Source organism: Rhinopithecus bieti, unplaced genomic scaffold (assembly GCF_001698545.2).
Source record: "Rhinopithecus bieti isolate Rb0 unplaced genomic scaffold, ASM169854v2 scaffold_29034, whole genome shotgun sequence".
Classification (NCBI taxonomy): Eukaryota; Metazoa; Chordata; class Mammalia; order Primates; family Cercopithecidae; genus Rhinopithecus; species Rhinopithecus bieti.
Genome location: NW_016812875.1, coordinates 123,201 through 138,405, shown reverse-complemented (window position 1 = coordinate 138,405; position 15,205 = coordinate 123,201). Strand labels below are relative to the sequence as shown.

Here is a 15,205-nt window from a genome sequence, read left to right as displayed (position 1 = left end):
AAAAAAAAAAAAAAAAAAAAAAAAAGGCAGAGTTGCAGGAAAATGTAACAGGGGCCACACCGCAGGGGAAGGCGGTGGATTGCAAGTCTCAAGCCCAGGGTTCTCCCCTCCTCGCTCCAGTTGTGTGAAAAAGTCATTTCCTAACTCCTCCTGTCCAATATCCTCATGAGTTCTCGATTTTGTCCCAACTCTAAACCTGAATGGTCCAGCGAGCATTTCTATAAAATGCCTCCACAGTGGCCACTGGGAGGGGAGTGACCTCCACGCAGTGACTGCCTGTCTGGGTGTTCCCAGGCCTTCTGTCCTGTGAGACAGAGCTGCCTTCTTACATGCAGCCCTCTTCCGCTGTGCACCTCTACCTCGATCTTAGATGAGAAGATCAACGGAGAGCAATTCAAGCAAAATCATAGTAAACTTACCAAAAAAAAAAAAAAAAAAAAAAACAACCACTTTGGAGACCTTTCTGAGGACTTGAGCTTTTATCATGGGGCAAACATAAATGATTTTCAATCAGTAACTCCATCTAAAAGGGCTGTTGAGGCAAAATATCACACTCAGGCACTGAAGAAGGGCAGAATTCTTGGTTGCTTCCTCCCTTGTCAAGTCAGTGAGCCGATGCTTTCTCAAGATTCTCACACACGACTTTGATACAGGATTTCAATGAGTCTTTTTCTGAGCCACTGATACAAAAAGCATACTGTGGAACAGTGTCTTGTCTCAATTCTGCAATTGCTTCTGTACATGTTTGAAGTCCCAGACCCCAGGAGGAGAGACAATCAAATTACCCAAAGGTAATTTGTGAAGACTGGCCATGGGAGGTGGTGGCTAAAAGCCCTCTGGCCCCTGCTCTCTGAGCATGCCCACACAATGTCCTGGGCCACACTAACTGCTGAGAAAGAACATCTCAGGGCTTGGATCCCCTGTTCAGAGGACACATGCTCTTCCACCCAGTCACGGAACAGTAGAGGAATGGCGGCTCCATGCTGTGTCCTGCAGAGCTCTCAGTCTCCGCACTTAAGGCTCCAGGTCAGCCTGGATGTGAACGCTCTTCAGTGTCATCACGGGGAGACGGACAATAGGAATCCTGCAAATGAGCAGAAAGGATCTGATGATGAAAGTTTCTTCTGAAGCTACCACAAACTCAAGTCAGTGAGTTGCTTACTAGTTTTTTTTTTTTTGAGATAGAGTCTCTCTCCTGCCTTGAAGTGCAGTGGTGTGATCTTCTCTCACTGCAGCCTCCGCCTCCCGGGTTCACGCAATTCTCCTGCCTCAGCCTCCCAAATAGCTGGGACTACAAGTGCGCGCCACCACGCCCAGCTAATGTTTGTATTTTTGGTGGAGACGGAATTGCACCATGTTGGCCAGGCTGGTCTCGAACTCCTGACCTCAGGTGATCCACCCACCTCGGCCTCCCAAAGTGCTGGGATTACAGGTGTGAGCCACCGTGTCCGGTCAGACGCGGTCGTTTCTAGGAGGGACGGTCTTGGAGGTTCCAAGGAGAAGGCGTCGCCTGGTCCCAGGAAGCGCCCAGGCGCCGCGTCCCTCCATTTCCCCATCTCTGCGGGCCCCTCCAGGGCGGGCGCCAGGCCTGTCCCGTGCGCCTGCGCACGAGCCTCGAGGCGGGCGGGGTTCCACTGCGCAGCCGGCCGCCCTCAACCGCTCGCGGCCAGCATCGGTTGCCGGTGGTTCGGGGCAGGGAGACGGCGCAGCGCGAGCAGAAAGGGCGGTTACCCAACGGCCTTCGCTCTCATGGCGTCCTCCATGGTGTTACCTAAAAATAAAGTTATTAGTGATTAGAAGGTAATCGCCTCCTGGTCATGCTTCCGCTGGTCCCCACTGTCTGCGGGGCGACCCCATCCTTGTGGCCAGAGCAGGCCTGTGGCTGCGCTCAAGGCGGGAGCGTTCCTTAGCGGGGGCTCTGCGGGACGCCCAGGCCCTGCTCCTTTCCCATGCTCGCCTGGCCTTGAAGTGAAGGGGGAAATTTAGCAATACAGTGGGAACCCCAAAGTTTGTCTCGGCGGTGCCGCTCACATTCCAAACAATGCAAAAGCTTGAGGAAAACCTCAGCAGTTGAAACGTGTTGCAGTTCAGCAAAGAAGTAGCTCCTGTGCTCCTAAAATCAGTGAAGTTCTCGCGGACGACCTCATTTGAGTGAGTTGCCAAGCTTGTTGACTTAATCAGAATGATCAGCCAGCAATGCCTGTTCCAATACGCTCATTTGCCAATGATATGAGCAGCTGCGAAGTGGAAGAACAGGCCATTAGTCATAGTCTGTTCACTTAGTAGCACAAGTTGTTTGTGGATGCAAGAGTGTGGCCAAAGTCAAGAAAAGCTTCTATAAGAATCGCTTACTTATGTGGAATTTACAATAACAAGTAGTGTGTATCATTATTTGTAAATTGTAGACTACACGTGTATTATTTCTAAAATTTACTGCACACACGTGTGTGTCTTCTTGGGCAGTCGGGTCAGTGTGTGTACTTGAAAATGTGAGAAAGATTTGTTTTGCATTTTGGGGGTTGTGAGATTTGTGGGGGTGGTTGTGTGTATGTGAAAATTGTTTATATGAATTCTTAGTTTGGAATTTGATAAGTATTTAATTGGTGAGAATCTAATATAGATTCACCTGTATTGGTTGTTGGTGTCTGTGTGGAGATTGCAGATTAAAGAAGGTCATAATTGGGCTGGGCACTGTGGCTCACGCCTGTAATCCCAGCACTTTGGGAGGCTGAGGTGGGCAGATCACTTGAGGTCAGGAGTTCACGACCAGCCTGGCCAACTTGGTGAAACTCCGTCTGTACTAAAAATACAAAAATTAGCCAGGCGTGGTGGTGCGCGCTTGTAGTTCCAGATACTCAGGAGGCTGAGGCAGGAGAATTGCTTGAACCCGGGCGGTGCAGGCTGCAGTGAGAGGAGATTACGCCACTGCACTTCGAGGTGGGAGCAAGACTCCATCTAAAAAAAAAAAAAAAAAAAAGGAAAAGAAAAAAGAAAAGCAAAGAAGGTCATTCTTAACTATTCATAACTGCTTTTGTGAGAGTGTGTAAGAGTGAGTGTCTATATTTGGAGGATATGAGGTGTAATATATGTATACAAGAAGAATTAGGGTTAGATATTTGCGATTTGGGTTGTGAAGATGTATTTTCCATGTGTTTTCTCAGATGAATGTTGGGGGTTTGTATTTGTCTAACGTTTGGCAGATTTGGAAGAATTACCTTGTTGTGCATATGGGCAATAATAGAGAAAGTGCTTGTGTCTATTTTTGTGGATGTACACTGTGGTTTACATATTTGGGGAATGTAGGAAGACCATTTGTGTGCTCAGAATATGTTGCATGGTTGTGTGTGTTTCCTTTCATGATTTTCAGGGGTTGCGTATGGCTATTTCAGTGTGTGAGGGCAGATCTATGACTACTAGGGGACTGGTAGAATGAATGTGTGCAGTTGTGAGGTAGAGTTTGTATGATTCTGTGTCTTGGAAAATGGAGGAGTTATTTCTGTGTGTGCATCTGGAAGTGTGATTACATATGTGCAGGTATTGTGGGACTGTATGTGTATTTGGGGATATGAGGTGGCATGTTTGCGTATTTGTGGCGTGTTAGTTAATCGCAGATATATTTAGGGCATATAGGGAACTACATGAGTTTTGAGTGTGTGTGTGTGTTCAAGGGCATGGCAGTTTAGATGAATGTTTTGTGGAGCTATGTGCTTGTATTTTTCCGTAAGTGGTTATTAGGGTTATATATTCTGGGAATGTAGTATGTGTGTGTCTGATAGAGAGATGGGGTTCTGTGTTTATACAGGAGAGTGAGATAATTGAATTTATATGTATTACAGGTATGTGATATGGTTATTCGTTAGTACTTGGTGATGTGAGAGACACTCCCCTTGTTTACAAAGTGGTGCCCAGCTGGTTTCTGCAAGTGGAGAACATGGTGGCCCAGCTCCTAAGGAACAATGACCTGTGCTACTGGTGAGCACTAAGATGTGTTTCTTCATAATGTCTTTTGTCATGTGGTTAGTGTGGCTAACACTTCCCCCAAGTTACAATTTTAATAGCCATCTTTTATTGTGTATTATAATACACCATGTTGGCCAGGCTGGTCTCGAGCTCCCGATCTCAAGTGATCCGCCTGCTTCAGACTCCTAAAGTGCTGGGATTACAGGTGTGAGCCACTGTACCTGGCCTTCTTTAGGTAATTTGAAACAGTTTATAACAAAAATTTTAAAATAGACTACAATGAAGTAGAAGACAGACCACCACATAGAAAGTAGAATGAAGTTAAAATTCTGGGCTAATATAATTATGCTGGCTAAACATCACTAGAAGCAGCAAGTTATAACAGAGAATGTAGATTCTGAAGTGAAACACATTTGTTCACCCCTTCTTTACTGTATAATGTTGAACAAGTTGCTTAATTTCTGAGATGTAACATCCTCCTCCACAAAATGATGTAACAATTATGTTGTAGAGTGTTGTGAGAATTAAATAAAATGACATTATGTATATTCTGGATGATACTTAATAAATCTATTTTATTAAGTTTATTTATAAATCTCCCTTAAGCTGTTAGTTGAGACAAAAGGGAGACAGAATTATGCAAATTTTGTTGTTGAATATAAGGCTTTGTTTCTGAGATTCTCGAAAGTGTGGACCATAAGCATCAGCATCATCTGGGAAGCAGTTAAAAATGCAAATTGTCAGCCTGGTGCAGTGGCTTACACCTGTAATCCCAGCACTTTGGGAAGCCGAGGCGGGCGTATCACGAGGTCAGGAGTTTGAGACCAACCTGGCCAACATGGTGAAACCCTGTCTCTACTAAAAACATGAAAATTAGCTAGGCGTGGTGGCGGGCGCCTGTAATCCCAGCTACTCAGGAGGCTGAGGCAGGAGAATTGCTTGAACCTGGGAGGCGGAGGTTGCAGTGAGCCGAGATTGTGCCACTGCACTCCAGCCTGGGTGACAGAGCGAGACTACATCTCTAAAAAAAAAAAAAAATAGAGCTGGGGTTTCACTATGTTGGCAAGGCTGGTCTTGAACTCCTGACCTCAAGCGATCTGCTCCCGCTTGGCCTCCCAAAGTGCTGGGATTACAGGGGTGAGCCACTGTGCCTGGCAATAGATTTTAGTTTTAAGATAAAGTTTTTGTTTGTTTGTTTGTTTTTTTGAGATGGTTCTGGCTCTGTCACCCATGCTAGAGTGCAGAGGCGTGATCTCGGCTCTCTGCAACCTCTGCCTCCCGGGTTCAAGCGATTCTCCTGCCTCAGCCTCCCGAGTAGCTGGGACTATAGGCACACGCCACCATGGCTGGCTAATTTTTTGTATTTTTAGTAGAGATGGTGTTTCACCGTGTTAGCCAGGATGGTCTCGATCTCCTCACCTCATGATCCGCCTGCCTCAGCCTCCCAGAGTGCTGGGATTACATACAGGCATGAGCCACTGTACCCGGCCAGAATAAAGTGATTTTTTTTCCAAAAAAAAAAAAAAATTTATTTTGGACCTTTAAAATTAGGCCACGCTATTAAAAAACAAAACAAAAAAAAGTCCACACTCTTATATTCAGCAAATTCATACTAAAATATTCCATTTTTGTAGGATAAAGGCCAAGAAAACTTTACATATGCTACAAGTTTATTACATGTATTTACATGGCTCTTTCTTCCCTAGTTACTTAAAACTTTCACATTATACATCTCTCAAAAGCAAGCTTCCTTTCCCCAAGGCAAGCTTTGCGGAAATGATACAGTCACATTACTGTCAGAATAGCTTAGGCACTGCCGTAATATAAAAATGTTTTGTTTTGTTTTTGAGACGGAGTCTCGCTGTGTTGCCTGGGCTGGAGTGCAGTAGCACGATCTTGGCTCACTGCAACCTCCACCTCCTGGGTTCAAGCAATTCTCCTCCCTCAGCCTCCTGAGTAAGCTGGGATTACAGGCATGTGCCACCATGCCTGGCTAATTTTTGTATTTTTAATAGAGGTGGGGTTTCATCATGTTGGTCAGGCTGGTCTCGAACTCCTGACCTTGGATCCACCTGCCTTGGCCTCCTAAAGTGCTGCAATTACAGGTGTGAGCCACCATGTCCAGCCATAAAAATGTATTTTGTAAGCTATTGAGTGACCATTAAATGATATTTTTAAAAAAATGGTATTGGGCTGGGCACGGTGGCTCACGCCTGTAATCCCAGCATTTTGGGAGGCCGAGGCAGGTGGATCACGAGGTCAGGAGATGGAGACCATCCTGGCTAACACGATGAAACCCCGTCTCTACTAAAATACAAAAAATTAGCCAGGCGTGGTGGCGGGCGCCTGTAGTCCCAGCTACCTGGGAGGCTGAGGCAGGAAAATGGCATGAACCTGGGAGGCGGAACTTGCAGTGAGCAGAGATCGTGCCACTGCACTCCAGCCTGGGCGACAGAGCGAGACTTTGTCTCAAAACAAACAAACAAACAAACAAACAAACAAAAAAAAGCCAATGGTTTTGGTGTATTTGTTGGCAGACACCTATCCACTGCATTTAGAGAAAGGGCCGTTGGGGTGTACTCTGCTTCGTTCTAATAAACTCCAAGTGCCCTTTCCAGTTTCACCACTGTACAATTTACTAAAATGCAACTATTAGGAAAACTTCACATTTTCTTTTGGCAGTGCATCAGGTTGTTGGCATATTACTGGTTGAGTGCTTCTAGTATACTGAACTTTCAGAAGTTTACCTACTTCTCAATCCTGTGTCTTAGCTAGATGTTTACAATCTGATTCACTTTCAGCAATCTACTATCCATGAATAATAATGTTATATTACTATTTTCCTCCAACATTCAATAGAAAAAGTTGATTCCCTTGCCAGTCCCCAAATCTAAACTCGAATGGTTTCACTTAAAAGTTACTCATTTGAGGCTGGGTGTAGCGGCTCATGCCTGTAATCCTAGCACTCTGGGAGGCCAAGGCAGGCGGATCACTTGAGATCAGGAGTTTGAGACCAGTCTGGCCAACATGGTGAAACCCCGTCTCTACAAAAAATATAAAAATTAGCTGGGCGTAGTGATGCACGCCTTTAATCCCAGCTACTCCGGAGGCTGAGGCAGGAGAATTGCTTGAAACCAGGAGGCAGAGGTTGCAGTGAGCCGAGATTGCACCACTGCACTTCTGCCTGGGTGACAGAGCAAGACTCTGTCTCAAAGAAAAAAAAAAAAAATCTCATTTGAGAACACTTAATAGTTAATACAATTATTAATCTAGTACTTTAAGTTGCACTGATGCTATCATTACATCACAGTGCACCCAACACATAAAACAAATGAGATGAAGTCAATTATATTTTTTATATTAACAGTTCTACACAAATACATTAATCCCTTGGTGAATTTGTTTTAGACCAGTTGACAACTATCTGTAAACATAGCTAAATGTAAACATTCGTCCTTTATCTTATTTTGTACCTGTACTTTAAGTAAGGTTTTAAGTTACAATGTCATTATTTCCTTATTGGAAGAATTAAAGGAAATACCTTGGTGGTTTGGGAAGAACACTTGGTGATGGAGGCTCGCTACGTTTGACTCTGGCGAAGTTCTGATTAGCTTGAGATTTAAAAAGTAAGCTGGGACCTAAAAAGTTGAGAGTTCCCATTTTGATTATTTGGAAAACTTTTGTTCTTTCCCCCATCTTGCATGGCCTGCCCTATAGCTGCTGCTGAGTTATATCCCTGACTTCTTTCTTTTCTCTTATGAAGAATCTTCGTCGAGGGATTCTGACTCTCGGTCTATTAAGCTGTTCTTGATTCTACTAACGTTTCTAGATTGAGGGGCTGAAATGTTACACCTCTTTCTACCACCCGTCTTCAGCTTCTTTGTTACCTGTCCTCTTTCATAGTGTCAGGACAATAGGTGTTGCTTTCTGACAGATCCTTTCCTTTGTCTCAATACAGAAGTTTTCATGGGCTGAGCTGCTGAGTTCAGCCTGGGAACTGAGGCCAACATTGGAGTCTCCTCGGCACACAAGTTGGAAAGAAGTCCTAGTGACTTAAAGCTCAGAAGCATGGGTGGCAGGGCTCCCTCTGGATGTGGAATTCTCCGTCCCTTTCCAGGGAGGGAACAAAGCCCACAAGCACCAGTGAGTGAACTGCTGACCACCCCCGCAATTTAAAAAATATCCTTTTTTCTCTTATCTTTGCAAAAATAACATGGCATAATATTTATTCCTAGCATCCAGCTAGCTAGAGATACCACTTTCCTGTCTCTGCCCATCTGTATTATGTCTCCCTGTTTTCTTTTGAAGCCAGCCAAAATCTGTTTTGTAAACTGCTTTCTCCCCACTCAATATATAGTGGGCCTTTTTTTTTTTTTTTTTTATGAGACGGAGCCTCCCTCTGTTGCCCAGGCTGGAGTGCAGTGGCATGATCTCAGCTCACTGCAAGCTCCACCTCCAGAGTTCAGGCAATTCTCCCCGCTCAGCTTCCCAAGTAGCTAGGACTACAGGCACAGGCCACCTCGCCCAGCTAATTTTTGTATCTTTAGTACAGACAGGCTTTCATCATATTGGCCAGGCTGGTGTCGAACTCCTGACCTCAAGTGATCCACCTGCCTTGGCCTCCCAAAATGCTGGGATTATAAGCGTGAGCCACCGTGCCTGGCCTATAGTGAGCATTTTCTGTCAATCATATATATTCTCCCATAAAATGACTTTAAATATGTGCAATAAATACTACTAAAAGGCTGGGTATGGTCGCCCATGCCTACAATCCCAGCACTTCAGGAGACCGAGGTGCAAGGATGGCTTGAGCCCAGGAGTTCATGACCAGCCTGGGCAACACAGAGAGACCCCCATCTCCACACACACACACACACACACACACACACACACACACACACAAATTTAGCCGGGGTGGTGGTATGAATCTGTAATCCCAGCTACTCAGGAAGCTGAGGCAGGAGGATTGCTTGATCCCAGGAATTGGAGACTGTAGTGAGTCATGATTATGCCACTGTACTGCATTCTGGACAAAGAGTGAGACCCTGTCTAGAAAAAAAATTCTGGCCAGGTGCGGTGGCTCATGCTTGTAATCCCAGCACTTTGGGAGGCTGAGGCTGGCGGATCACGAAGTCAGGAGTTTGAGACCAGCCTGGCCAACACAGTGAAACTTTGTCTCTACTAAAAATACAAAAAATAGCTGGGCGTGGTGGTGGGCGCCTGTAATCCCAGCTACTTCGGAGGCTGAGGTAGGAGAATCACTTGAAGCCAGGAGGCAGACGCTGCAGTGAGCCAAGATTGCACCATTGCACTCCAGCCTGCGTGACAGAGCTAGACTCTGTCTCAAAAAGCAAAGTTTTACCAAATGAAATTCCATGATTTAGAATCAGTCACCTATTGTTATTTATGTAGCTTCCAGCTTCCAATTTTTCTACCACAAATAGCCTTGCTAAACATCCCTGAAAATTAATGTATGCATACATCCTGGATTGTTTTTCATTTGAATACATTTCTAGATGTGAATTAATGAGACCAAACGTAGGTAAGAAATGGAAAGGTTTGAGGGGGCCGGGGGTGCTGACAGCAGCACCACAACAGCACGGTGACAACACAGTGGTGGAGGCCTCAGCAGCGCCTACTCCTCTCTTCACTTACTGCATTGCTTCCTTCCTCTTCTCCCCAGTAACTATTAGTCAGAACTTCCCAGAATAAAGCCGGGGCTCTGATTTTACCTGGACGAACAGTGCCAGAGGTTTCCCCTGAAGGAAAGACTGAACCCGGCAGACAGACGCAGGTGAGGGTGGGAGCGCCAGAGGGGAAGGGGCACAGGTGGAGCCGGGATCCAGATTACGGATGGATGCCCCTCCCAGGTAGCACCCAGGCCCAGCCCTTCCCCTCCCATGCATGGGAGTGGCAGGAGGTTGTGACAGTGGCCCTGACAACAGGTGGCCAACTGTCTTTTATGCCATTGACCATAGAGTGCTGCAGTCTCTGTCTTCCTTGTTTCTCCTCACCCTCTCTTGCCCCACACCTTTGGCTCTCCTCCCTTCCCTCTTCACCAGGCCCAGGTGAGTGGGATGAGCCCAGCGGCTCGGGCTGCGGAGCCGCTGCACACCACAGGCATCTAGCTATAGGAGTGCCTAGGTTGCAGCTTGGGACCAGCCCTTGGAGGAAAAGGTCTAACTCAGTGCTCTTTACCTGCACACTGTAATGGGGTGACTGGTTTCTTTTCGTGGTGTTTTTCTTTCTGACGGAAGAGGTCCCGGATATCAGAAATAACTTCTTTTTTTTCCCCAGAGACAGAGTCTTGCTCTGTCACCCGGGCTGGAGTGCAGTGGCGCGATCTCAGCTCACTGCAAATCCACCTTCCGGGTTTAAGCGATTCTTATGCCTTAGCCTCCCAAGTAGCTGGGACTAGAGGTGTGTGCCATCACGCCTGGCTGATTTTTGTATTTTTTGTGGAGACAGGGTTTCACCATGTTGGCCAGGCTGGTCTCAAACCCCTGGCCTCAAGTGATCCGCCCGCCTTAGCCTCCAAAGTGCTGGGATTACAGGCGCGAGCCATTGCTCCAGGCCAGAAAGAAGTTCTTGGTGGCACAAGACATCAAAATCAGCTGGCAGCCAGTTCCCCTATCCTTGCCTTCTGTTTCACTGGTTGTTCAGGGAGTGAAGAGATGAAGCTTTAAGTGCAAGTATGATGCAGGTTACTCACTCACCTGCCATTTTGTCATGTTTTTTCGTTATTCACTTTCCCTAAGTCTGATTCTCCTGTTTATAGCCTTCACTGCTGTATAAACTTCTCCAGTGCAAGGCACCAGCTCTTACATTTCTTAATGTTGTTTCCTAGATAGATAGATGGATACCTATAGATATATATAATATAAATAATATATGATACTATTTGTATATATTGAATATGTATTTTTTAATATATGACATGCCCACTTGTATACTATTGCTTGAGCAAGAGAAATAGCTAGGAGTAAAACCAACAGTGGTCCTGTGTGACAGTCAGCTGCCTCGCCTGCTCACTGCCACGTCAATCATCACTAATGGAAATGTCCCCTGAGTACTACTGAGAACTAGGGGGATATGTAGGTCGATACTTTACCTGGATTACTGCACTTCACGTGGCTGAATGCCATCTCCTTAAGTCTCAGCTTAACTTTTACTTCCTCTGGGAAAGTAGTTCTGATTTTCCCCCCACAAAACTAGAAACATAAATCCACAGGAATTCCACTGTTGAATGAACTAGAGAAAGTGGGTAATTTTTGGTAGAGATGGGGTTTCATCATGTTGGCCAGGCTGGTCTCAAACTCCTGACCTCAGGTGATCTGCCCACCTCAGCCTCCCGGAATGCTGAGATTACAGGTGTGAGCCACTGCATCCGGCCTAGGAAACTTTTTGAACTGCAAAAAGACAAAAACCCAATTACAACAGCTCTACCCTGTGTACGTGCTTTAGGAAATAATGCTGTTTACCTTAATTTTCACATTTTCAACAATGAATAGGCACGATTTGCTAGTGAACAGGACCCCAATTTATTATTTCCCTTATTACTATATTTCTCTGTTGTTCTTATGATTCTACTTTAAGAAGACATTAATTTAATACTATGGAGTTGTAATTTATTATATTGGATACCTAAAAGGGGTAGAATCAGGTTGAACAAAGAATTTTCTTGGCATAATTAGTACAAATGTTTTGTTTATGAACTGCAGCAGTATCTCCTTTAGACCCAGGCAAGAGGGACCCTGCTCTGAACCCTAGCACCCCAACACATTTTATACACCCCAATACCTATGTTGCTTTGTTACAGGCAAATGGTACTTTCGTCTCTCAGGACCCCATGCCCTATTCTGGCACAGCATGACCTAAAGCCCTAAACACCCACGCTTATGTGCAATGCTGCTCACCAAGAGATATCTCTTGATCTATGCTCCCAAAACACAAGGCGTCTGCATACGAAGGTCATGAGAGTTTGTGGGTTGTATGCCGTTGATGTCAAAGCAGATACTGTTCCAATTAGAGGAAGGATTCCAGAGGAAGAAGCACTTAGGAAGGAAACAAACATAATTGCCTGCCAAATCCTTACACGTGGATAGCATGAAAGCAATTAGCTCTTGCCAAATTGAAATACTGGTATGCTGAGCATTCGTGTTCTTGTCACATTCCAGTTCTGATTCCTGAGGTACTTACATTACTTTGGTATTCACCACAGTTGCGTATAGCACCTGAGAAACATTTTGTAACACTGAATGATGCATGCTATTCTTACATTTGTATGTATGTAGGACTAGCCCCGTCTCTACTAAAAATACAAAAATTAGCCGGGCATGGCAGTGCATGCCTGTAATCCCAGCTACTCAGGAGGCTGAGGCAGGAGAATTGCTTGAACCCTGGAGACAGAGGTTGCAGTGAGCCAAGATCGCACCACTGCACTCCAGCCTGGGTGATAGAGTGAGACTCCGTCTTGGAAAATAAAATAAGTGAAGGCCAAAAAAAAAAAAAGCAATATGTATTTTATATTTTGCTCATCTCCAAATCACCAGCTTATCATTAGAGCATCCAGACACTTTCAACCATAATAACACTCAATTATCTTGACATTTTGCCTTTTTTTTTTTTTTCTGAGACAAGGTCTCGCTGTGTTGCCCAGGCTGGTCTCAAACTCTTGAGCCAAGCAATCCTTCTGCCTCAGTCTTCTGGGTAGCTGAGTTTATAGGTGCACACCATTGCACTAGCTCCATTTTTAACTTTAGGAGAAATAGAGCTTTAAACCAATTTTAAAAGTTTAATGTTCTGTAATCCCAGCGCTTTGGGAAGCTGGGGTGGGCAGATCACCTGAGGTTACGAGTTTGAGACCAGCCTGGTCAACATGGTAAAACCCTGTCTCTACTAAAAAAATTACAAAAATTAGCCAGGTGTGGTGGCCCACGCCTGTAATCATGCTACTTGGGAGGATGAGGCAGGAGAATTGCTTGAACTCGAGAGGTGGAGGTTGCAGCAAGCCAAGATCATGCCACTGCACTCCAGGCTGGGCATCAGAGTGAGTCTCTGTCCCCTCCATACCCCCTGCCAAAAAAAAAGTTTAATATTTTAGAAAGGTGCATTTGTCAAGCTAGGAAGATAGAGCATGTTTTCTCTGACAGTTTAATTCGATTTGCAACTTAAATACCTGGATGTAGCATATTTGGGCCTTCTTTTGCATTCTTAGTCTGGGCCCTGCAAGTGTTAGGGGAAGTCTGAACTACTCTAATGGTTTGATTTTATTTTAAAAATTTTTTGAAATGTAGTCTCACTGTGTCACCCAGACTATAGTGCAGTGGTGTGATCTCAGCTCACTGCAACCTCCGCCTCCCAGGTTCAAGTGGTTCCCCTGCCTCAGCCTCCAAGTAGCTGGGATTACAGATGTTTACCACTACACCTGGCTAATTTTTGTATTTTTAGTTTCACCATGTTGCCCAGGCTGGTCTTGAACTTCTGGCATGAAATGATCCTCCCTCCTCAGCCTCCCAAAGTGCTGGGATTACAGGCGTGAGCTACCGTGCCTAGCCATAGTTTGATTTTAAACACCAATAACCTTGATATTTTTGAAAGCCTACTTGTGTATTACTTTTCTCTCTGGGACATTGCAGCTAGTTTTTTTTTTTTTAAGAACAACTCAGCAAAATAAAATTCCTATTTATTGTTGGACAACATTGTTTCACACATACATCAAACAGGCTCCCCCCCTAAAAAATAGCAACTTCATAGACAAAAAAAGGAAAAAAAAAAAAAAAGGTCAGGCACAGTGGCTCACGTCTGTAACCCCAGCACATTGGGAGGCTGAGGCGGGCAGATCATGAGGTCAGGAGTTCAAGACCAGCCTGGCCAACATGGTGAAACCCCGTCTCTACTAAAAATACAAAAATTAGCTGGGCGTGGTGGCGTGTGCCTGTAATCCCAGCTACTCGGGAGGCTGAGGCAGGAGAATCACTTGAACCTGGGAGGTGGAGGTTACAGTGAGCCGAGATGGTGCCACTGCACTCCAGCCTGGGTGACACAGCGAGACTCCATCTTAAAAAAATAAAAATAAAAGGAAAGAAAAGAAACCTTTTATCTTTGGCCTTTTTGTTTTTGAGACGGAATCTCACTCTGTTGCCCAGGCTGGAGTGCAGTGGCACGATCTCAGCTCACTGCAACCTCCACTTCCTGAGTAGCTGGGATTACAGGCACCCGCCACTACACCCAGTTAATTTCTTGTATTTTTAGTAAAGATGGGGTTTCGCCATGTTGGCTAGGATGGTCTCAAACTCCTGACCTCGTGACCTGCCCGCCTCGGCGACCCCCAAAGAAAGGCCTGGGATTACAGGTGTAAGCCACTGCACCTGGCCTGTTTTTGTTTTGTTTTGTTTTGTTTTTCAAAACGGAGTTTCATTCTTGTTGCCCAGACTGCAGTGCAATGGTGGATCTTGGCTCACCACAACCTCTGCCTCTCGGGTTCAAGTTATTCTCCTGCCTCAGCCTCTCAAGTAGCTGGGATTACAGGCATGAGCCATCATGCCCGGCTAATTTTTTGTATTTTTAGTAGAGACAGGGTTTCTCCATGTTGGCCAGGCTGGTCTTGAACTCCCAACCTCAGGTGATCTGCCCACCTTGGCCTCCCAAAGTGCTGGGATTACAGGCGTGAGCCGCCGCGCCAGCCGGCCTTTTTAACCATCTCATACAAACTACTTACAGTACAGCTAAGTACATACACAAAAAAGTTACTGGAATGGTGGGAATAAGATTGCTTTTCTGTTGTCGTTTTTGCTTTTTTTTACAAGTTTTTTTTTGTTTTTTCTCCTTTGAGATTATAATGAACGTGGTCACAGTCACACCACAAGTAAAGTCAGAAGTAGGACAGAGAACAGTCCGAAGGCTGCTTTGGTCATCCGAGATCATTAAAGGTGGCTGACCCTAACGATATGTACAAAAATATAAAATGTAAATAAAAAACACAAACAAATTTCTTTTCTTAAAGTACTTTTAAGAAAAAAATCAGGGCCTTGGAAATTTTGGTTCTTTTTCCTCCCTTGTTGCAAATTCTTACGGTTTGGGTTGGGTGGTGGAGAGAGTGTGTCATCTGTGGGTGGCACTGCCCGTGGCGGGCGGGCCTCAGTACTGGAAGGTGACCACCTTTAGATTCTGAGACAGGAAATGGAGGGTGAATAGGTCACAGTGGCCTTTTTTTTTTTCAGTTTGACTTTTCCTTTTTTGCTGT

At 45.2% G+C, this 15,205-nt stretch overlaps 1 pseudogene; it reads right to left on the bottom strand.

Moving 5' to 3' along the window:
• Nucleotides 1-1,815: 1,815 nt before the first annotated feature.
• Nucleotides 1,816-7,970, bottom strand: LOC108512019 (proline-rich nuclear receptor coactivator 2-like; annotated as a pseudogene).
• Between the last annotated feature and the right edge of the window lie 7,235 nt (nt 7,971-15,205).